At 45.3% G+C, this 24,348-nt stretch overlaps 2 long non-coding RNA genes across 3 annotated transcripts in view; one reads left to right on the forward strand and one right to left on the reverse strand.

Moving 5' to 3' along the window:
- Positions 1 to 1,845: 1,845 nt before the first annotated feature.
- Positions 1,846 to 24,348, reverse strand: part of LOC310882694 — a 56,630-nt gene continuing 34,127 nt past the window's right edge. Inside the window, exons 2-4 of one of the 2 annotated variants that reach the window (XR_014573083.1) lie at positions 23,535 to 23,679; positions 11,390 to 11,609; positions 1,846 to 10,504 (exon numbers count right to left, since the gene is read on the reverse strand). This is a non-coding gene — a long non-coding RNA (uncharacterized lncRNA). Of the gene's footprint in view, positions 10,505 to 11,389; positions 11,610 to 23,534; positions 23,802 to 24,348 lie in introns of those variants that run through there. The other variant, XR_014573084.1, reaches the window with a different exon arrangement.
- Positions 11,603 to 24,348, forward strand: part of LOC310882693 — a 46,744-nt gene continuing 33,998 nt past the window's right edge. Inside the window, exon 1 of the long non-coding RNA XR_014573082.1 lies at positions 11,603 to 14,943. This is a non-coding gene — a long non-coding RNA (uncharacterized lncRNA). The remainder of the gene's footprint in view (positions 14,944 to 24,348) is intronic.

The raw sequence follows: 24,348 nt of genomic DNA on the forward strand, positions 1-24,348 counted from the left end.
TTTTCTTTTCTTCCTGTTGCTCAGAAAAACGAATCAGTGTGTCTCTAGAAATGCTTTCACCCCAGCATCTGTGAATTTCCACTCCATGGAGCAAGGCCTCACGGGGAAGCAAGCCTTACTGTCCCCAGTTTATACATGAAGAAACTGAGGCAGGGGAGTGTGATGCTGCTTTGACAGTCAGTTTTTCCCCAAGCTATCCTTGCTTGATCCCTCCGAAAACGTGGATGTCCGACCTTGGATGACTCACGCAGCCCAGACTCAGCTCACTTACCTCCCACTGATGTCCTTCTGTCCAGCGATTCCCAGCGCCTGGCTTTAGGCCAGGACCCTTCAGCTGTTGCTTGTGGGCTCCAGCTGGTCTGCAGCAGTCATGAGCATCCCCCTCATCGGCTGCGCCCTGAGCTCCTCGCTCGCCCTCGCTGCTGAGTGAAGATCATCCAGCACGCCGTGAGGGATGACAGCGGTGGTTGGTGTGGGTGGGGGATTTTTTTGATCTCCCTCCTTGGTGCTGCCATGTGTAGGCCGGGTTAGGAGACTCTGTGATCTCCAGGCTATACAGCCCCACCTCTGTCCACTGCTGTCCTTGTTGCATCTCAGCTGGCTGGTTAACCTGACACTGCTACCCCCTTTTTGGGGATGCCTGCTCTATCTTCTTGTTACTGCGTCCCCCTGAAAATCAGTAGAAGAGGTCATTGGAAGCATTCAGCAGCAGGAAACGCTGAGCATGAAGACTGTGGTGGGATTTAGGGTGCCTGAATCTGGGTTATTCTTGGTGCTTCAGTTTCCCAGCTACCATCACAGCCTTTCCCCACCACTGTGTATGTTACAGACTGAGCGGTGTTCGGTAGCAGGACCTAGGTAATGGTCCAAGTGCTGGCCTACTTTCACTGCAGCCTAGCTGTGGACGATGGTGGGCTGGGAGAGGTTAACGGTACATACTTTGGCTCCGTGTGTTTTCTTGAGGTATTCAGTCTAAGTAGGCTCAGCAGCTTTGCCTATCCCCATCTCGGTTTCCTGACCAAAGATGAGGTGCGAGGAACTGAACCACATTCCCTGGGAAGAGCTGATAGAGCCTCCCCTGCCTTTCCCCCTCCTCTGGTGCTTCGAAACCAAAGCAGCTGCAAACTTCTTGTGGCTGGAGATGTGCTGAGTGGCCTGGCAGGGGTTCAGGGAGAGGTAAAGGAATCCCACCCACCAGTAGCAAGGGCTCTGCGCCACCACCAGCCCTTGCGTGCCCTAAATCCTGACTTCCTGGTAATTGCTATCTCCATAAATACCAGTCAGCCAGCAGGAGAGGGGACTTGCATCACTGGACTGCGTTGTATCGTGTGAAATATGAGGTGACACACAATACACTGGCATTAGGCACAGGAGTTGTCTGCTGATGTGGTGACACACTCGAGGCAAAGCTGGAAAATTTGATCCCTTCCTGCCCGCGGTCTCCCAGGCTCTGTGGTAAGGCACGCTTGACTTGCTTTGCTTGGGGATGTCGAGGGAAATGGGAAAATGAAGCACACGGGCCAGAACCATCTGCAGTTCACGAACTCAGACGTGTCAGGTTGGCAAGTGCCCGCAAAGCTGCTCCGTCTGCTGCAGTCAGGCCCTGTCACAGCTGGAGAACCTGGGCTAAGCACAGCATGGCCAACTGTGTCCCTGGTGAAGCTCAAGGGAGGTGAAGAATGCTGAGCTGCTTTTGGCAGCGTTGTATCAGCGATGACTTTGGCCAGTAGTCAGTCTTGGCTCCAGATCCAGCTCAAAATGCCTCCCTGCTGCACAGAGTGCCTCGTACCCCTTCCTGCTCCCCGCAGGACCAGCCGCCTGCCTTCTTTCCTATTGAATCAAGGACAGAGATGGTGTTTGATTCTTCTAAACGTGTGGTCCAAGCACTACAGAGGCCTGCAAACATCTTTCTGTACTCCCCTGCCTGCCTTTGCTTCTCCACCTTTGTCTCATTTCTGGTTCCAGATAATTTCTCTCCTTTTAAGCAAGACAGCAGCTGTGTTACGGAGGTCAAAGCCCAGGATGTAGAGGATTCTCCCTCTCCTGCAGCTCTACTCTTAGCTTCTTTCTGTTTTCATGGCCCCAGCTCCAGAATGATACTGTGTATAGAGTGACTACGAGACCAAATCAGTGCAGAGAGAGCTAACGATTTTAGACCCATAATTACATACCCAACCTGCACGTGGTCTGACAGCGGAGCAAGCACGCGAGGGTAGCCGCACACTGAAACGGCTGCTGAGTGAATGGGGCAGTATCCCTCCCGAGGGAACCGTGCCATTGGTTTGGTGCCCCATGCAGCTCAGAGCAGTCATGCAAACACCCGTCCCCCTTCAAGTGCCACTCATGAGGGTGTCTCTGTTCCTGATTTATCCAGGAGCTAGGCAATTTTCTTCAGGTTCCCATGTGGATTTTGTAAAAGCAATTTCAAAAAAAAGCCCAACAAAGGCACACAATTAATATTAATTTCTGTCAGTTCTAGCACAAGCCTTGAACAGGGAAATGAGAATTTCTGACAAGTCTGTGATGTTCCCTGGGGTGTGTATGTATACACACGTGCATCTAGAAGGGTTTCTGGTTGTTTGTGTAGCAGAATTGTCTTGAAACATATCTGTTTGCTCTGAAGAGCAAAGGATTAATGAACAATGTGCAATTAAAGCCCACACAGGAGGCAGAAAGTAGGAATAGCTCCAGATCTGCTCCTTTTCCAGGGCTTCTTTCAAGTGCACTTGAAGAGGTACTTATTTAAACTAATACCTTTCTTTCTATTCTTTGGTACATATTTTTCAATGGGGTTTACAAAGGCAGCTACAAAATAATCCTCCCGTAACGCAGGTGGCAGCCACTCGCGAGGTTGATGGGCACCTACCTGGCAGGGGTACCCGAAGGGCTCGGGGTTCACGTATATGGCCAGCCCCTTCTTGGAAGGAGAAGTCGGTCTCATGGGGGAGCATTTGCCTGGGCCAACCTGTCAGCCTGCACGACGATCTGCTCCGGCACACGTTTCCTCTGTGACCTTGAGGGAGCTGTTTGGGATGCTGATGGACAAACTGTGCCAAATCTCCCCAGGGTGGCAAAGCTGTAAACCTCTGTGTTTAAGGGGAGGGAGGCACAAATGTCTGCCAGTTCCTCGACCTCTGTAATTCCCAGTTGGCTGTAGTACCTTATGTTGGTGATTTAATTTACTGCGATGAACACGGCCACAGTGGCTGCCAGCTGTGATTTCTGCGACAGCTGCTGGGCTGTGACAGCAGCTTCCACGGGAGGAGCAGTGACCAGCCCCGGTGCCACCAGCTCAGGCTGCCGTGGTGAAGTCTCACAGTACCTTTCCCACCCCTACACTGTATAACCTGGGTCCCTGAGAGAAAGGGGGTCCCCAAGAGAAAGGGGGAAAATGCTGCGTCCCCGTGTTGCTTCCCAATCAGCATATGCCAGTGGGAGCCCATTGAGAAGGCTGTGCTTTGAAGTTATGAAATGAAACTTTTCCTGAACTTCTCAACGCTACCACATTGTCAATGATAGACTGGTTGTAAGTGGCCAAAAAGAGTGAAAGAAGAAGCAGGGATGATGTTATGGGAGAAAATAAACTTCATGCTGCTGTTGACTGCAGAGAGGGGCAACCCCCATGGAATCTGGAGCCAGGATTTCCAACCCAGCTCATTGCCCAGATGATGAACCCATGGACGTGAGCTTTGTTTCCATTTTGCAAGTGGGAAAACCATGGCACAGGGAGGTTGAAAGATCCCAAGAGGGGGGTGAGGCAGACTTTTGGCTGAGTCAGTGATACAAATAATGTTTCAAGTCTGCACCTCACATTTAGATCAAGGCCTCTGGATCACTTGAAGAATGTGCTGCAGCATTCAGCGCACGTATTGTTGTCCCTCAAAGGAGCAACAGTGTGCACATCATTAAAAAGAAATATTTTATGCTGATGATTCCCAAATGCCTGCTCTCTATCTATCTGAGTTCTTAAGCAGCACCCGTTCTGCACATAATCTCATGCACTTGCATCTCACAAGGAAGATCAGACCTCCTTGGGCTAAGGAATTGTGCTCTAGGCCCCTGATAAAACCGTTTTATGGAGATGAATAACTTGTGTGGTTTCATGCTTCCTTTCCCTGAAATGCCATTAAATGAACATGAAGTACTTTTGTATTTATTTGAGGGAATTTCCTTCTTGACTCTGCAGGCAGAGAAAATGAGGATGGGACGGGAGCTGGGAGTAAATTATGCTGCTAACTGGCAGTGCCTCAGCGAGAGCCAAGGAGCACGGCATGCCGCCTCATTTTAATCCATTGGTGGTGCCATGAGCTGCAGACTGGGATAAGTTACCTTGTCTGAAGGGTTGAAATACCACATCAAAGCACCACGTGGATCAAAGGTGAAAGCAACAGGCATTCCCGGCTGGCTCATCTTTCAGACCTTCCTCTCTCTTTAGTTTCCACTTTGAATCTGATAATGCAGCCTGAACGCAGCCTTTCATACGCCTTCATTCCTCAAGGCACAGGTGGTATGGAGCGTGTATTTCCTTGTCAGCAGGCTACATAGGGCACAGGATTTCCAGAGCTTAGCTCTCAGGCATCAGAGTGATGGAAAAGATCTATCAGCTTGAGCAAGGCACATGCAACACCGGTGGAGTGGATGCGTCAGAGCAGGGGCTCTCCTGCCCCAGGTACAGAACAGCAGTGAAAATCTACAGACTGCGGCTCAACAGCTAAGTACCGGTATTAATCAGTAACATGTAGTGCTCAGGGCCCTCCAGGGAATCAAACCCATGATTTAAGACTTCATACAAAGATACTCTAAGGTTTGCATGAGGCTTGGAGAGAACACGCTGAAACATACAGGGTAGAACTGGGAGGAGGCCACAGCTACCGGCACATCCCTCCCCATGGCAGTTGGAAGTGTGTTGAAACTTTTTATGCTATGTGAAGTAAATGTAAAAGTAACTGACCTCAGAGGCTCTGAAAGGAGACTTTCACCCCACAGGTGTGTGGCTTCCATCAACCAAGAGAGGGTAGGAAGTAGATGTTGCTCAGCGCCTATGAAAATCTGGATATTAACTCATCTGCTCTGTCAGTTCCTCCTGTAGTGCTGCTTGTCAGGTAGGATCAGAGTCATCACAGCATGAAGGAAAGGACTCCTGACTTGAGAAATCTTGATTCTGACATTTTACATCCTTCATCCTCTTTCACTTATGCCAGAAAACTTTTACTGAGTCTGTAGTGCCTCTCTCTGGGTGGAAGTCTCCATCTGATGGATGTTCTCAGCTGTGCATCCATTACTGCAGTTTGGTGTCTGAATCAATATATGTGCTTAAGTGAGATTTGTGCAGGTGTTGTGTTCTGGGTTCAGAGCTCTGTGCTAGTACTTAGGACCCTACTGAGTGCTTTTTGAAACAGAGACCCTCCTAGATCTGTGGGTTCACATAATATGAAATATTACCCTATGTTCAAGCTGAACTGGATTCTTTTATGTCAAGGTCAATCTCCAAGGTTTATAGTGCCATTCAAGCTGACAGTAAGATGAACAGGGCAATTGTATAGCTCCTTTCCATACTCAAATCTCCAAAAAGAAAACACTGTGACTCATTAGCCAGAGAAGCTGTGTTTTCTTCAGCAGGAAGCTTTGCAGATTCTCTGCTCCCTGATCTCCTTACACTCTTCCATCCCACCATTCTGGAAAAACTCCCACGGAAAGACAGACAGATATTTTAATCAAGAAATGGTCCTTACTTCCATTAGCAACAGCTGTTTTCCTTTTAATTTAATTCTACATTCTGGATTCTGTTTATGAAAGCTGCCATCAATTATGTTTTTCATCAGTCAATGTTCAGAGATGGCTAATGGCCCAGCACACCTAATTAGTCCTTCATGTATGATAATGTTTCAGCAAGTCTATAGTTAGCGTGTAGGGCTGATATCCGCTGCGCAGTGGAGTTGCAACTGGGGCTGTGCAAACTCCCCTGGTGTGTGTCAGATCGCGTTACAGCTGCCTTCCACCGCTGCTTCCAACATGTGGCTAGCTGTGGGCTGCAGTTACCGGGATGTGATGATAACAGCCAGTGCCAAAAATGGCGTCTAATGTCACTCAGAGCATGCTAACAAAGGGGTGAAGGATTCAAGCTGCCTTTGGAAGCTCTTTGAAGACAGAGAGTACAGAGAGTGGATTACAGCTACTCTTATTTTTTTTTCAAATGATGTCCTTGGTAAGTGTTAGTGATGGCTAAATGCACTGTACTAGAGGTGCTTTTCTTCAGCTTCTTCTGGGCTGAAACCTTCTGGACATCCATGCTTGGGTATTCTCAGCAGACCCACACCTCTTAAGTCAGGTCTCAAGTCACATGAGCTGGTGAGGCAAAGCTGGCTACTTGCGATGACTCTACTTGCTGTCTTTAATATCCAGACTGTCCAGACACTGGCACAACCTAGTCTTGGCAACCTAGTGAAACCTCTGGGCTTAGGTGAGTCTTTGGCTAGGTGTAACAAAAAGCTTGACTCAACTGTCCAGAAACTGTGTACACAAAAACCAGCTCATCTTTGTCCAACAAGATGCATGAGCAGGTCGATTGAATTCATTGCATGCCTTAGAGGTGGAGCTGGAGTTTGAACATCAGACTCAGCTTGAACTTTGCCTTCATTCTGAAGGTGTTTGCAGCTGCAGAGAATAGGAGTAGTTATCGTATCGGCAGGTAGCCTCAGGCAAGAAACATTTCAAATGCTTCAGTACACAGATAGCTTTGAAAAATATCCTCATCTGTCACAACAGTATATTAAAATCACATCAGTGTGTGTGCACAGAGCTGGCTCTGTTCCCTTGCCTGGCCTGTCACCTGCAGAGTTTACGGCATTGTGGAAAATTACATTTACAGAGTAGGAGCATGTTTTGTTTATCTTGGTAGAAAAGTGGCAAATGACCAGCTCAGGATCTGTAGTCATGTATTGCATAAAACAGTCAGTCACCTTCAGCCTCTCCTATACCTGAAGCAGCTCGGTGCTCATGATCATTCTTCGCTCGCTTCGTTTGATTTTGCTGTGAGCCCCAGGGGAGGCTGCAGGAAAGCAAAACTGATCTAGCTCTGTATAATCTTAGCAGCATACATCAGTGAAATCGCTATCTTTGAATAATGAGAGAGGCCATAATATTCTGCGTGATTCTGAAGGTACTTCTCTGTCCTGTAGAATTACATCAGACTTATGCAGAGGTTCTTCAGTGCGTGTTCAGTTGGCCGACTTCTGACTGTGTGACCTCTCTAAGCTTAAAACCTTTTGACTTCAAGAGGAATGAATCTGCCATGCTGCTAAACAGACAGAGGATTTTTCAAAAGGCATCTGCTTGCAAAGCAAATGAAATTTTCTTTGATTTTCATGGCCTGTTGAGGAATGAGAGCAGCACTGACAGGAATCATGCAGGGTTGGCTCAAAACAGTTTAAAGGAAGATACAAGGGCACCGAAAGAGCTGTCATTTGAGAACAGAATGAAAAAAAGGCAGGTGACCTGTTAAAGAATATGTCCTGTTCCCAAAACCTACAGCTTTCCTGCTCCAAAGGTGTATAATTCGCAGACAAAATAGATACAGAATAACCCTGTATTTAGAATGACTCTAACTTAACACATTTTTGGATAGGGGAAGCAAAGTAGTGTCCTACTGCCGTTCATTGTTCAGTAACCTCTTTGATTACCTCAACCTTGAGCTCTCCTCTGAAATGCCTCAGCTGGAAAGTGCCAGATTTACGGAGTGCTTGCAATGGTGATACAAGAAATGTACTAGCAGGGTGTTATGGTCCTGCTGTCAAGTCTTTCACTGGAAACCCAGGGTAATTCCATGGCAGCTGATGGGTTACTGTCATGTAAATGAAGCAGTGTTCATCTCTTGGACCTCACCTTTTGGCCTCTTCTATTGGCAAATGAACCTGATGCAATATTGCAAAAACACATCCTTTGAGTGAAAGTGATAAGAAAGACAAATGTTTGACTTTAGCCAAAGAATTTAAAACTCAGAGTCCTTTGAAGCTTGCCGAGGTCTGTACTGTGTTAGTTGTCCATATCTATCTAAGAAAACACTCATTTCATCACAGCTGATGACATAAATTCAGACTTGTGAGCAAATGGCTAGATTGAGTTAAATCACCTCTCTATCTGCTAATGGCATTTTTGCCTTTACTTGACGATGAAGGTTATCTCGCTGTTTGGAAATTATAACCTATAACTGTTGGACCGCATTATCTGGAGACTTGGGTGAGATAATTTGTATGAAAAATCCAGGGAATCTGAAGCTTATTGGCTTCCATTCACATGAGGCTGAAGTGCTTCAAGACTCCCGCCGCCTTCACAGACCATGTGCCTCCTGCTATGCAGAGGAGAAAGAATAGCAGCTGGCAGTTGATGGATAGCACCGCCGCGGTCCGCTGTAGGGTTAGGAGTGACATCACTGATAGAAAGGGGAGCAGCTTGAGCTGTTTATAAAACTGCAGTTGGGAAGTTTGCCCCGGACTGCATTAGCCTCTCTTTGCTGCCTACCCTGCTTTTCCCCACTCAAATTCCAAGCCCCTTCAAGGGAAACAAACATCTGCGGAGACACAGTGTTAATTGTTGTACTTAGTGCTGCTGTTTACATTTTTGGTGCAGGCAAGTCAAAGCACGTCAAGGCTATCCCAATGGCTAAAACAAGGCAGAAATCTTGTTCCGGCTGAAATAACAAGGGGCTGGATTCTGATCTCGTGTACCAAGGCATTCCACGTTGGCCCCAGAGGGTGGAAATCAGGATCTGGAGTCCCAGAGGGTGTAAATGAGTAGCAGAGAGGCTTGTAAGAGGGTCAATGTGATAGAGCCACCGGGGAAACATTACAAGGTTAATGCAGTTTTCCATTATCTGAAACAGTTGGGGATTACACAGCATTTGTAAGCTTAGAAAGGCAGGCTTCCCTGGGTTCTCGTCCCTTCAAAATCCAGCCTAATGGCTCCTTATCAGGAATGATGAATCGCTCTTGTGCCTACACTTTGGTCCCTAATTTCCACTTTTCTTGTGTCTGCTTAGAGTCCTTTTTAATTTTAACATGTACGGCCATCTCCGAGCCAAGCGTGGCCCTGGTGTTCAGAGTCATTCTGGTAATTACTGCACTCACCAGGTCCCTTTAGGATGCAATTTCAGTGGGGTGTGACTTTCACAATATTTTTTTTTCTTGTTGTTGCTTGAGCCACTCCAGGAAGGAACTGTTAAACACGAGTCTCAGCAGGATCCATCATGACTGAGGACAGAACAGAATGTAATGAAACAGGGTGAATACGTGTCTCACCGAGCAGGATATGTTCTCCTAGTTATATGGTTGATATAGCTTTGGCTGAGGTTCAAAAAGGTGTTCAGCTTTCATCTCTCTGTCTTCCTTCCTCCACTCCCCTAAATATTAATGGCTGCACTCATACCTCCCGTGTTCGTGACCTACTTTAATTGTTTACAGACTTTTTTAATAAAAGATTTGACCTTTTGCCTTTGCAGTTACACAAGCTTCTCTCTGTCTTCGTGCTGATGCCCCCTCCATCACAGCTTGTCCTCAGCTTCCCTGCACCCCGGCTGGCTCGGTCCAATGCAACACAAGGGAGCAGACAGTAAATCATCGCAGTCAGGAATATTGTGGTGGAGTTTTCCTGTCGGAGGGAAGGAGGGATGGCACAACACCGTTCTCTGGTCAGGTTGTGACCCCAGTGGCACAACGCCACGTGCAGGCAGCAGTGTGTCAGTGTCACCGGTGTTCTCACCTCCCAGCTCGGCGGTCAGGTCCTTTGGTGACTGGTGCTTCTGGCACTGTGGGCTTGCTGTTTGAAATCACGCTTGCCCTGTTTTTCTCCTTTCTGTCTGGGTGAATGCTGAAAGGCTGTGTGGGAAGCGAAGTTCACACAGGAAGCCCGTGGCAGTGCAGGGAACTGAACTCAGATCTTGAGTCCCCACCTGGTCCGTTAACCACAAAGGCAGTTCCCCTCATTAACTGAACACAAAGAGAGCAGTCTTTTTCATGTTATTTACGTGCTGGGAGAGCAGAGGCAGCTCTGTGAGAAAGTGACATGGCAACGGGAAGCTAGCAGGATCGCGACGTGCCAGGTCACACCGGGATGGAGGTTTCAGGAGGGTTGGGGTGTTCTTGTTTAATCCTGAGCATCTCTGCAAGTGCAGCCTAGCCAGTGAGTTGTAAGGAAACGACACGGCATCCAGAGCGTGCAATAAACAGATGTATGTCCATGCCAGGAGGAAAGGGAGGACGTGTATCCCCTTTGATGCTGACTCCCTCCTGGCACTGGAGGGTCCCTTCATTGAATCCTATTGTCTCAAGACAAATTTCACATGAATCACAGCAGTTGGGAGTAAAGGAAGGGAAAAATCAATCACACTGTTCTGCTTTGGTCGGCTTGCCTTGTTATGTTTCTGTATCAGCCAATTTCTGATCATGAAATTCTCCTTTATCACATTATTGGCTGTGTTTGCTGTGCAAAATTGTGATATTTGAATTAGGGCCTGTGTTTATGAAAAGAGACAAGAATGATTAATATTAATGTCAGCATGAATTAAACCAGTATTTTTAATCCTATGGCAATTAATTAAAGCAGGGTAGTGACAAATAAGACCAGAAATTCCCAGTTAGGCACAGGCGACTGGAGAAAAGAAAAATCTGACGTAAAGAGGTTTGGATCAGACCCTTAAGAAAGAAGAGCTTTTCTGCTCTAAACGGTTATTAATTTGACTGCTATCAGAACAGGAATTTACTACAGTGTCTCTGGCCAGCCTGTCTTCTCCTTCTGAAGAGACTGGGTTCCCATCCTCTCCAGAACTGCCTGTGTATATATACAATAACATTGTGAAAAGTTGTGAATGGAAAAGCGTTCATTAAGTATAACCTCATTAATGGCTGGGAAGGGCTGTGCTGGTGGTGAGATATAATGTTTGTTTTCCTTCTGGCTGCAGCAGGCTCAGGGGTAACCCCAATGTGCAGGGATGAACTGGCTGATGCCCCTGCTTCTGCAAGGGACCTATCAGCAGGGTGAGTTAATTTGTGAGCAGCATCTGCTCATTTCACACAGGACTTTTATTTATTTCCCTCCCCTTAGTCCCCTTCGCCCCACCAGCTCAGCCCCGAGGGCTGGTACCTTTGAAAGGCAGGAGGGCAGGGGAGCTGCTGGAGGTGGCTGGCTGTGGGGAGGAGGGCTGGGGCTGGAATGTGGCTACTGGAAGCCACGGCAGGAGCACGCTGGCAAGCAGCGAGCACGGGGCCCCGCGGCTGCTCTGCAGGGGAAGTCTGCTGGCAGGGCGGCACTGCCTGGCAAGGAGCAGGCCCTGGGATTAGTCCTTGAGCACTAACTGTACCCACAAAGTATTCAGGAAAATAAAAGGAAACCTGCTTACGTTTGGGCTTTAATGGCTGGCTTTTTGCATCTCTCTTTCTTATTCTTGGTCATGAAACCAGCCAGTCTGCTTAGCGATTCGGATCTGAGTTCTTTAACCAGGAAGGTATTCTGCGTGGTGTAACGTCTCCCAGCCTAAGAGCAAGTCAAGCATCGACGCATCAGTGATCTTCATTTTCCTGGCTGTTAATTCTGGTTTACCAGAATGAAGAACAAAGACACTGAACGAGAAAAAGGAATAGGGGAAAAACAACAGCAATGACAAATGGAATGGACACATTGGTTGAAACATCCCATTTCTTGAAAAACTGATTTTGAGGTATCTGTCAAAGCAATCCCTGCATTTCTTATGATTATTATATCACATGGCCTTGGCGTGGTTTTCTGGTATTTTGTGAGGACCACCCAGAAGTGGACCAGGTTTAGTTATTGGATTTACTAAACAGAACAAGAAACACAGAGCTCCTGCCTGCTATTCAAAAATAATATCGCAAGGGAAGCAAACCACAGTGAGACCACAGGGAGGTGAAGCCCATTTTCCACTTGCTGAGGGAACTGCCCTCACTTGCTGCAGAATGCAGTCTCCATATGCTGGGAATGATTCCCAAAAGCACTCCATCCTTGCCGACTCTGCTTCCTTTCAGAAGCTGCATCCACTGGGATGTAGGGTAAGGAAGTGGCTCTGAACAGGATACTCTGGGGTGTTTTCTCTGTGCAGTGAGGTGGAGAGAACAGCCTGTAAGAGAAAACACCAAATGGTGTTGGACTAGAACAGAGAAAGCCTGTTTCTCCCTTTCAGTGTGTCTCAGATTTTGGATCCTGGACCACCCGATGGCTCGAGAGAGCTTTCTGGGGCTTTACACACCACAGAAAGCACTGCTTCTGTGCCATGAGTAGCTCTGTGCTCACTCCCCTGTTGGTTCACTGCTCCCTCCTGCCTCTCTCAGCTGGATGAGGAAGAGGAAGGTGGAGAGAGAGGAGAGGACTTATCCCTCCCTAAGAAGACATTGAAATGCATGCAGAAACTAGGGAAATAAAAGGATAAGACATCTGCAGTTACTGGGAATTTAGGAAAGGCAGGCTTCTTTTCGTGATCTGCAGGGAGATACAATATGATAAAGGTAGAGAGTTATGAAGTAAAGATGGCAGAAACAGAGATAATTCTCCACGCCTAGGCCCTGAGGGTGTTTGGGTCTGAAGACACAATCACGTGGATTACATAGTGCATGTGAAGAGCAAGGTTTTGCCTAGCAGAGCATATAGTTGCCTTTTGTGGGTCTTTTCCACAAGAGTAATAGACACCAGCTGAATAAAATTGTGCACGTGCCAACAGAGCTGTAATACTGCTATACCCCTGCTGTGTGCTGTGGTTCAGTGGCAGAAACAGAAGATGTAACCAACAGGCCAGAATCTTTCAGGTCTTGATCCCTGCTTACAAAGGTGTTAGATGCTGGTATGGATGGGAAGAAAGAAGGCAATGGAGACCTTCAGCTCTCCATACATTGACTAAGTGACTGTTCTTTTCAGTTTATCAGTACCTAAAGGGTTAATGAGAAAAGTTCCCTCTGGGGACCTTTCACTTCCCTAACGTGTTTGTTGATTTCTCGTCCTCCTAGGCACAATTTTTGTTTGGGAATGAAATGTGCTTACTCACTCCTATGCATTTATTACATAGACATCGTGTTTGGGTACATCATCCATCAGTGGGAATGTCACATTGTGTAAAAGCTCCGTATCCAGAGTGACAACTGAGTTAGTGCTTGTGTTGGGGAGCAGCCCTCTTGCCAAGTTTCTGCAGCTGGACGTTTTTAAACAAAACTCATTTACAAATAGATCCGTGAGCAAAAGAATTTGCAGTCACATGCTGCTCTTGTAGATGCTGCCAGCTCCTGTGGGCCACTGGCCACCCCATGGGGCACTCCCGGACGAGCCGGTGGATCTTGGCCAGTGGAAGTCCACAGAAGGGATTGTGATCAGCAGCTCTTCTCAGCTGATCGGGTTTTGACTTCTCCTGCAGAATGACTCATTGGCCTCAGTTCTGCTAAATAGATTCAAAAGTTGCCGTTGCTAATTCTGCTGCTGAGCTCCGGGCTGAGGATTAAATGGCACAAGAACACGTAACTGCCATTTCTCTTGGACGGAGCTCAGGCTGGAGGAGTGATCTTTGATTTCTCAGCATGTTATTTGCAACTTCTGCCTTTATTCTATTGTACAGACATCTATTTTTTTAATGATGGTTTGGAGTTTTCATGGCAACAGCTGTGGAAGTCAATGGCAGTCATACAAGTCAAACTTCAAGCAACACTTTGCAAAGTGGGCAGCAATCTATCTCAGTGCACCACATCATTAATTAGAGGAGACAGACTAGGCAGTTTGGAAAATGTGATCTCTACTGTTCAATTTCTAAAAGGATTCTGAAATGAACATTGGAATTCTGTCTATTTTCTAACCATGGAAGAAAATACAGCTAGAAAAATTAGGTCATATATTGATTAATTTCAGAATTGAAATAAATTATTTATATTAGCTACCAGCTGACTCTGTGACATTTTTTTTTTCTATCTGTAGGCTTATTTACATAATTTGGTAATAACGGAAGAAGCAGAGAGGGGATTAATACCACAAAAACATTGAAAATCCAAAAATAGTTTCCCAGTAGCTTTGTGTTTAAAAAAATAAGCGGTTTTGATGTTCATCCACATAGTTTTTTAGATATGTGCAGTGTTTGTGATAGGAATCATTAACTTAACTCATGTATTGAGACATTAACACCTCAGTACTCCAGTGTGTCACCTGGCAGTGTTAGCAATGACTGTAGGTCATTATACTTTTAAAAGCTAGGCTGGTGTCTATTTGAAATTTGTGCTTTTATAAGTAAGAGCCAATCCTATTTTCATGAATTTTGAAACTTAGTTTTCTCCAATTCCACATTTTATCTTTTTTTTGGCTATGTTTTTTTTTTTTCTTCTAAAATTTTTTTAACTGCTTAAATTCTTTCACTTACATTTTTTTCACTTTTTTTTTTTTTGGTGGGTATATCTAAAGCTAAGAAAATGTCAATGTTACTTCTGGTTCAACTGAAAATATAATTAATACAAAACCCCAAACTGTCTGAAAATTTCTAATTTATTTTTAATAATCAAAAAAAAAAAAAACTACTTTCCTAAATCTGTATTTGATCCAACTTCCAGTTTTGCTTTGGAAAATTTTTCAGTGAAAAGTTTCTAACCAACTTGATTTGTATTTAAAGAAGCGGTGATCATTGCAGTAGGGTATAATCATCTTTAGTTCCAAAATCTTTGATCACAGTGTTTTCATATCTAAATCTGAGTTGGGATCTAGATCTCTTTTATGCCTTAGGCTATAATTTGTGGTGTTTCTTTGACAAAAGAATTTCTTTCATAAGGCCTACACACACAAGAACAGCACGATGTTTTTTTTCACTGTGTGGGAGTATTCAGCCTTATAAAAACTGTGTTGTGACTCCCTTTGGTGAGAAGGGAGAAGAGGCCAAATATTGCCGTCCTGGGATTTTGATGTCAAAAACAGCACCAGGTGAGCATCGCATAGGCAAGGTTAAAAAACCTTGTGTGCCATGGCAGTCTGTCTCTTTTCTCTTTTTTCTTTTTGTTGCAGAAAAAATAATACAGATGTGAAATTGAGAATTTAAAGAGAGGAGTGGGCTAAGATCAGTGCCAGAGGGTTGCCAGAGTTCACTGCCACACAGCTGGGGTAGATGTCTATGTGTGTGTGTTTATCTGCACATCTCATTTGAATTTGCAAAACAACTGAGGCTGGATATGGTGTCACTGGAAACTATGCAGAAATAATTTCAGAAATTGTCCAGTTGTTCCGCCACTGTTTGCACAAGAAATTGCTGCATGTGTGGGAGTATTCTCTCCTGTTTAGCTTTAACTCGAGTCCCTAAAATAGACAGCTCATCTTGCCAGACTCCCCCAGAGGGACGGGTTCCTCTCGAGGGTGAGTCAGAGGGACAGAGCCATCCCTGACTGCTGGATCCACAGCATCGGTTTGGGGCTCCCACAGTGTGCTAAAAAGCCCTCCACCAATTCTGGATAGCCCTTCAGGAGTGGGAATGAACCTTTTCACACATCTGTCGTCTTCTCAGGACGTTACCGATGTGCTTAGTTTGACTGGCAAGCTCATAACATGTCCAGTGAAAGCGGCTTGTTCGAAAGCAATCGAGGCTGGGATTCTAGGCCTCAGCAAGGCCCCAGATTTTTCTGAATTGTTAGGTACGTTTGTACTGCCGCATCTCAGCTAACAAACTGTGATGGGAAAAACCTCTATTTACTGAGTCCCCAAGCTGTATTTAGCAACTCCATATTAAAGCTTACTTTTCTGAGTAAATAACTTAAGCATGGCTAATATGTCATCCCATCATCACCATTATCATGATGATGGGTGATGAAAGCAATTATGTTCCTGAACTGTTACGTTTTAAAAAGAAAGGTTCAGGCGTTTGCTGCATTTTCATATATCTTTATACACCATGACTGGCTTCAAAGCTTACCATCCTCTACCAGGCAAAATGTTTTCATTTCTTCTGCACGCTTTTCTTAAATCGTTGCCTGTTTATACAAAGATGTCAGATGACAGGAGCAACGAGAGGTAAATGGGAATGAGCTGGATGCTATCAGTTTTGACTGAGAAGACACAATAAATCTAATTCTAGCAGGAAGAAAATTGTACTGTAAGGGAAATGGTATTATCCTGCCTCTTCCATTATATTTTCACCTGATGGATCAGGGAAGAAAATATCAGTATTAGCACACAACATATTTCCCCTCCGAGTGAGAGACTTTATATCAGAAACACATGCTAAAAATGTCATCTGCATTCCTGCTCATTTCTCAGGTCCAGCACTGGGCATATGCCCCTTATCTAATCTTGATTGCTGTATTAAACTAATGCATGCTATTCTACTTTATCCTTTGTATAATTTCAGACATAGTTTCTATTTTCTTTGCACTTCACCAAGGTAGCACATAACTGCTTGGAAAATGTTAACATCTGTGAAGGAAAAAAAAAAAAAAGGAAAAAGGGAAAGGAATTAATCAAAGCCCTGAGATTTATGGGCTAAATCCTTGGACTTTGGTCCAGGTAGTAGTTTTCTTTCTCTGCTGAGGCAGCAGAAAGCAACCAAGGCAGAGTAATTGAGGATTGTCCTGCACAGGAGCTGTGGGGCAGAGCAGAGCTGCCCTGGCTGGCTTTCTGCTGCCTGTCCCCCATCCCTGCCGTCACACATGGGCACCAGCACGTCCCATGTAGCCAACCCCTCTGCTGGGCCAGCAGCTGGCTGCAGCTGGGCTGTGCTGCAGCAGCCCCAGGGCTGCCCTAAATCATGTTGGAAACTCTTTCAGCCCAACTTTTGTTCAGCTTCAGGGAAATGGAAGCTGAGCCTGCAGCACGGTTGTACCACTGCTGCAGTGCCAGCAGAGAGCTGTGAGCCTTGCCTGCAATGGTGTCACCTGCCTTGACGCATCTAAAAAATAATTAAACGCTCGAATCACTGGTGCCTGAAAGAAATGTGGTCCTGACATGCAGTGGGTACCTTCCTCTTCAGTATGCCCTAAGGCTTGCGGTGCTCCCTGGGACAGCAGTGCGCTGGGAATCTCTTCTCTGCTCGTGGGCAGCTGGGAGGATTTACCTCTGGGATAAACAGTTAGTACGGAAAGGATAAAACTTCCTAAAGAGTGAGGCCTCAGGAAAAGCCACAACTTGAACAAATCTAAACTTGTGGTTGAGGTGTGTAAGGAGGAGGGGATGGTGCTGTTTTCATCTAAACATTTTTTCTAAATTTCAACGATCAAGTTTTCAAAAGCTACCCCTCATTTTTCTTTTCTTATGTTTTCAGGCATTAATACAGCTGCAGGCAGAGCAGGAACAGCGTGTATGCAGATGTCTAGGCTATTTTTGGTGAGGTAAACAGGAGGCTCTGATAAGGCTGGTTGGAAACCCTGAAGGTGTGGACTTGATTTCCTCTGAGTGTGTGGTGGAAGTGTCCCATGGCAGAAATGTGGCAAAGCTTCTGTAGACCTGGTGGCACAGAGACAAGTGAGAACCTCTGAGATCTTTGAGAACTAAACCCAGAGTAGTCTGCTGATGATATCCATGGTTTAGTCATCAAATTCTTGGGCCTTTGAAGACATTATTGGCAGGATGAATAGGTCTGCCGCATACAGAAATGTACTTGTGCGGTGATGTATTGCTGGAGGACACTTGACAGTTACTCTGCCATTGACTTATTCTTGTATCGTTATGATTATTATTGTTGTTATTGTTACACCTTTTTAGGGAATAACAAGAAATTAAGATCTGAAGTGGAAAAGTCAAAGTTCTTGGGAATGTTTTACTATTCACAGAAGATTACCTGCGTGTTTGTGGTTTCACAAGAACCACTGGTACTTTAACAGTCGTACTGTTATAGTCTGCTAGAAACATACATTCAGACTGGATACCCATTACTGGAAATGATAGCGGGTGTCTGGAATGGAAATTGTATGTTCTTTTGGAAGTTTCAGTTGTCACTACATGTTACTTACAGCATTAATATCGCAAATTGGAGTACAATGTAGAAACATAAGGGGATTTACTACTACAGAACTGGATGTGTTATGTGATGTAGTGCTGTGATATTAGACAACGTGACATTTCATGAATAAAACAAAAGATCTTACAGCACTCCTTATAAAGGGAAACAGGGTTTGAAGCTGGTCACATTCACAGGGTGACTCTCTGAGGACTATTTCAAATGCTAGAAATTTAATAATGGCTTTTTAAAATCTAATTTTATGATATCCACAGGGCTAAGATAGGAATTAATCATATCAGATCCATGCATATATACGGATATACAAAATCATGCATGTTAACATTTTAAAATTACAATGAAACACTATCTAAAGGCACACAAAACCTAATTAATGGAACTTGAAAGAAAAATGATGCCACAAACTAAATAAAGATACTTCTCCTCCTTATATTGTGTATATTCTAACAGTCCAAACATATGCACAGCACAGCATGGAGAGGAGGGGAAGCAGTAAATAGCTACCCTTGCTTTTTCATTATGGCTATTTGACTTGTAGTGTGACTGAGCAACCTGGGGGGGGGGTGGCCACTCAGGCAGAAGTGAGGCATGACCAGCAGTGCCCTTCTCCTTCAGCATGTCCCAGCTGAGCTTTTTGCATGCATGGTGTTTGAGAATTGTGATGTGCAGCCCCTTATGCCAACTGCTCCCTTCCTTCGTGCTGCTGAATGACAGGACCTGGAGTCCATGATCTGCCCTATAGATCTGGATAGAGGTGGTCTCTGTGGCTACCACAACATTTAGCTGGTCATCCTGGGCTAGTCTTGAAGTCTGGGATGTCTTCTCAATCCCAGAACCCTGCATTCATTACTGCTCTTGCATGCAGTTTGGGTTCAGCCTGGAATGCGCAGAAATCCCATCTGCCCTGGCATGCCGTTGATGTTGTGGCCCGCTAGAAAAGATTTCAGGCAGTCCTGCCTGGCCAACGCTGACTGCGTGGCATCATCCCACGGGCAGACAGGGCAGAGGGAAGCACAGAGCTAGGCATGGATAGACGTGGAGCTCTGGACCGCACGTACGCTGTGGGACTGCTGAAAAGTGCAGAGAGCACACGAAGTTCTCCCCTTCGAGAAGAGCCAGATGGCTCAACCCAGAGCTGATTCAGGTTGCTACAGCAGCAAAGAAGTGTAGGTGAACTGCAGAGCTGGCTTTGAGCCCAGCCTGGGGTTTATTTCTCTACAGATGCAACCACTGTCCTTATTTGCCACTTCCCATGCAGTACCGTGTAGAGCAATGCATTATTCTTCCCATTATTTTATTACCAGAGAATCATGCGGGAATATTCTCATGGCTGAACTCAGACTCAAGAGTATTTTGGCCTCTAAAACTTTCACTAGTGTTGACATGGAATAATTTCCCCTTTATTAATCTCTGGATTTTGTGATTCTGCAGTTGCATATGGAAAATATTAAATGCGGTAACCTGTCTGGCTTTCTATTATTTATTTTTTGTTTAGAAAACTTTATATCCACATTTCTCTGAAGCCACCTGTTCAGCCCGGGACTCTGTATTTGCACATTAACATCTGTATGTACTGCCAGGTGGCACATAAGACAAAGCATACATCTCTCTGTACAACTAGTAGTTAATTGCTGATTGCTGTTACTCTTATTAGCAGACCCTGTTTGGAAATTACTTTCATCATAAGCATTTTCATAAATATGATCATTTTTTAATATTATTATTGTCTGAACCCAAACATCACTCTAATGCTATTCAGTTTGTAACTTTCCGTTTTGAACATTTTTCTCCTAATTAGCTGAAAATTTACTTTGCCGAAAATATTTGGTATTACCACAGACAGCAGGTCTGATGCAGGCTCTAGCCTTCAGACGTGCAGTCCTCCACCCAAATCACGGGGCTATGCTGAGGAGGCTTTTTCCTAGGACACACGTACCAGAGCATCTAATTATACACATACACCTGCTTGTGCTTAGTTAGAAGCTGACAGAGGTTCATTTGTAAAGACAAACTGCACTGTGTATTAGCACCTCTGCTTTTATTACCAGCTCGTAACACACAGCCCTTCAGTACACCGCACTGAATTGCTTCAATCACCTTTGTTGGGACCTGGCCCTGCAAACATATTTCTAATGCTTGTATTTTTTGCCTGTGTAGCCCCATGGGAACTAGTGTTACCCTTCCCAGTGGCAAATGTGACTAGTACTGGCACTAGTGACATGATTAATATGATCAGTGGCACTTGTTTGCAAAAAAATTCCTCTGGTCTCTTCCACTGTTACTGAGTTGTGGGGATGGGATGTGTTCAGAGGTGCTGGGGCAGCCACAGCAAAGTGGAGAAGCCCTCAGGCTTTGGCATCAGGAAAATGTGTGCCATCAGTTCCACTTTAGAGGCTTACTACTACACCAAAATATAATTAATGGGACACCTACTATTTTTTGATCTTGAGGTTCATTTCAGCCATGTTCAGCATTTAAAAAAATGAGACGATGGATGCTTGATGTTGCGGAATGGTGCCAAAAATGTAAGTTTGGAGCATTCCTCCTCCTGATTTGTTTTGACAGCTATTCCATTTTCTGAAGCTGCAGTTAGAGCAATAAAAACAAAATTCACCACAGAAAAACAAACACCAGCTCCCTTTCCATCAAAACTGATATATTTTTCAAATGCTGGAAAACTGTGCGGCTAGAGCCTGCTGAATTTCCACAGGAGGTAAAGCTCGTTAGCAAACACGTGAAAGACAGCAAGCAGATTATTGTGAGAAAGATGTTTGTACAGTTACTTCAGCAGCACTTTATTTAAAGTTTCTGGTTTCTGGCACTTAGACAGCGTGTGTGACCTTGGTTAGTGACTGGTTGCTGCTGCAGAGCAGGCACCCTGAGAACCTCTGCGGCCAGCCAGAGAGCTGCCGGGAAGGCATCGGTGAGGAGGAGGAAAAACTGCCATTTCTCTTCTTACTCCGCCAACGGGACATCCATTTAAGGAGGCATACGGAAGAAGAAAAATCCCTGGAGTGGGAAAAGGAGGGATGACAGGGCGCGTGCCTGGGGCTGTGCGCCCTAAGGGGGGTATCTCCCATTTGCCCCCAGTCAAAGATTTGTGCTAAGCTGGTTGCCTAAGGACGTGGTCACTGTGTGCCAGAGGAACACAGAGGCGCTTTCTGTTATGACTTCCTGTTCTTTGTTTAGGAAAATACATTAACTGGAGGAAGAGAGTTCTCACTACAACCCTGATTACTATTTCCTTTAATTCCATCAAAATGACTTCTTCCTAGCCCAGTCTCCCCAGCCAGACGCTTTCCCCAGCCTGGGGAGTGTTTGAACTCCCTTCATCTTTTCTGCAGTTAATGTTTTGCAGATTTCAGCAAGACTCCTAGACTGTGTGTATAAAAGTACAGTTTAAGCAGTGACAAATAGAAAGCACATGCTTATTAAAGCTACATTACACAACTCAGTACTGCTTTAATGTCATCTGCTCCTAAAACAACAAACCTGTGGGGACTTGTGCCTGTGTGTGTGTCTTGGAAAAGGAAGGCAGGTCTGAGGTTATGATGACTCAGGAGAACAAGCTGGTAGAGAGATCTGGGTCCGTGCAGAAAATGCCAAGACCACTGGTAGCTTGGGGACTTGACGGCCACCCTATTAATGGACACATATAGAGATTATCCATGGTGGGCTCTAGGCAGGACAGCCTCCAGCATGCTTAAACACATGACGATGCCTTCAGCATGAAAAATGAGGCAGAAATATAGGATGCTGGGCTGAGAGCTGGTGCCTGCCTGATTTCCTTGCTAGTGCTGTAACAAAACCTACATGCTTGAGCTCCGGGTTAGCCTGGGTTCAGATACACGAGCCTAGGTTTTGCAGGTCAGGTTCACCTTTAATTCATCTTTCTTTTGACAGCGAGCAGGGTCCTGCTGGCTGCTGGTGGTGGATGCTGGCCAGATCCTCTGCCAGCACAGTGCGGGGTGAGCAGGGATGACCCCCACGGTGCGCATCCTCCTCGGCTTTCACCCCTGGGGCCAGGGGAGCTGCTGGTGGGGCGGGCGGCCCTGCAGCCACACACCTTCCTCCTCCCTCCTGCTCCTACCCCCAGGCTTCCTTGGTCTGTGCCTAGCAGTCCTTGAATATTTTCAGCCCTCTAACTTTGTTTTACTTAGAGTCTGAGGCAGGCTTCACCGGCCAAACTTCTAATCTCTTTGATGTGAGCACTGAGCTGGTATGCAGCACTGGTAGCATTGACTGAGACAAATGCTCCCCACGTGAGCTCAGAGACTGTGTCTTATTTAATTTTGTCATTTTCAATTAAACTTTGCCTGTCCTTCTATTACCACTTTGAGTCCTGCTTAGTGCTAATACTTAATATGCATGCAAATCAAAGTGTTTTTCTTACTTCAGCTACATATTTCAAACATTCTTTCAAAGATAAATATAATGTTTGTTTTTAGCTTCTTGCTTTCTTCTGTAACTTTTGTTGCTACAGAATTGTTGACGGTTCAGTTCACTTAACATCATATCACTATTTTCATATATCTGGAATGGGAAGGGAGGAGGACAGAAAAACAGCCTGTGAAGGCACTGAACACTGCTACATGTAAAACTAATAGAAGAAAAGTGAAATAACATGGGGTATTATCACAATTTTTTTCAAAAATGCTTTCTGAAGTTATCTGTATATTTTAAGTTTCCCACAGTGATACACTTCAAGTTTTTAAAACAACACAAACATTTGCTTTGGCTAACAGCCTAGTGTAAAGAATAAAAATTATCAACACAACTAAATGGCCTAAAAAGACAAGGTATTCTCCCCAAGGAGAAGCAGAGAATGTAAAAGTAATCTGTGCAGGCACAATCCCATTCACGTGCAGCCAGCAAAAACAAATGGCTTGAGTGAGCTATCTCTTTTAAATGGAGAGATTACTTTCTCTACCTGTCCATCATCTCTCTAGGATGCTCACCTACCACCTGACTGGACTACTATAAGCACAATTAATATTTGTTTTATATCCTGTAGGTGCTTTTCCAGTAATGACATGACATTTATTTATTGCTCTTCTTCACGAACTAATAAAAAAGCCAGAGAGGCTATGGAATCTCATGAACCACTGGCAGAAGGTTGTGAGCAGGTTACCTGAACTGTATAATGCCCCAAAGGTCTTTTTTTCGTGGTCTGGGGCTTAGTGCATTAGCACTGATCATTGAAATCTTTTTTTTTTTTTTTTCTTCTCCATTATTTGTTCTTCAGCCTTTCTGTGAAAAGCAGCAATAAAGCTCAAACCTCTGCCACACTGAATTCTTTGGCAGCTTCTTAAAGCTGCCCGGAAACTGTTGTGAAAGCTTCCATAATCAGATAATGACTGATATACAGTGGGTGTCGATGGAAGTGTTCGAAAATAAAATGCAGGGTTGCTATAAAATGGGTTTACTAGATAGTAAATAACATTTCAAATATGCAAGAGAATCACATTCCAGTCCTGCTTTCTCTCTGTGGCCTTCATTCCCTCCAGGATCTGCTCTACTTGTGGGAAACCCAGTGCTAACTCAAACAGTTGTGACTGCGGGGAATACTCACACCACTTCATACGAGGTGTAATTTAGGTTCCTCTCCTGTCTGGCTGGTCTCCCTGCATGGCTGTAACACCGCCGGGGACAGGCAGACCCTCTGTGCTGTGCTGCCTTCCCCTGCTGGCTGTTGTCCTCTTCTCTGCACTCGTAGCCTAAGAGAGAGGGTGAAAGGAGTGAATCCACAGCTGGTGCCTCCATTTGGTGACCATAACGAGCCATAGCGCCCCGTCAGTGCCCCCCCACCGGCTGTCTCTACCTGCATTCTGTCTCTTGTCCAGCATCTCAGCGCGAGCTCTCCGGGGGCTGGATGTGTGCTCTGTGTTTGTAACAGGCCTAGAATGATACGCCTGGAACACGGCTTCACTGGGTGTGCTACCTCACTGCGATTTCCAGGTAAGCCTGGAGATAACCAGGTGCATCGAGAGGATTGAACTGAGGCCGGAGGTGAGAAGGGATGCAGAAAAAAAGCCGTGGCCCAGCCCTGGCACCGCGGTGCCGCGTGGAGCTGGCGCGTGGGTGCCTGCTCCACTTGATCCTGCAGTACCTCCTCAGCTGCTGGCTCTGATAAACATGAAGTGATCTGAGATAATGTAGTCCTAATGAAAGACGAGTGCACAGAATTACTGTAAAAGGTCTTAAGAGGCTGTTTTGTTGCCAAAAGGAAAAAAAAATCCAATATACACAGCACAAAGCAACGTCTGATCAAAATGAAACTGTGAGAGCGACCTTGCTCATGCAACGGACTTACTTGCATGGAGCTGTAGATGAATGAATGACTAGCTAGGGGAAAAATATTATTTGCCTCAGAAAACTTAACATTT

The sequence above is a fragment of the Anser anser genome (genome assembly GCF_964211835.1).
Source record: "Anser anser genome assembly, chromosome: 16".
Classification (NCBI taxonomy): domain Eukaryota; kingdom Metazoa; phylum Chordata; class Aves; order Anseriformes; family Anatidae; genus Anser; species Anser anser.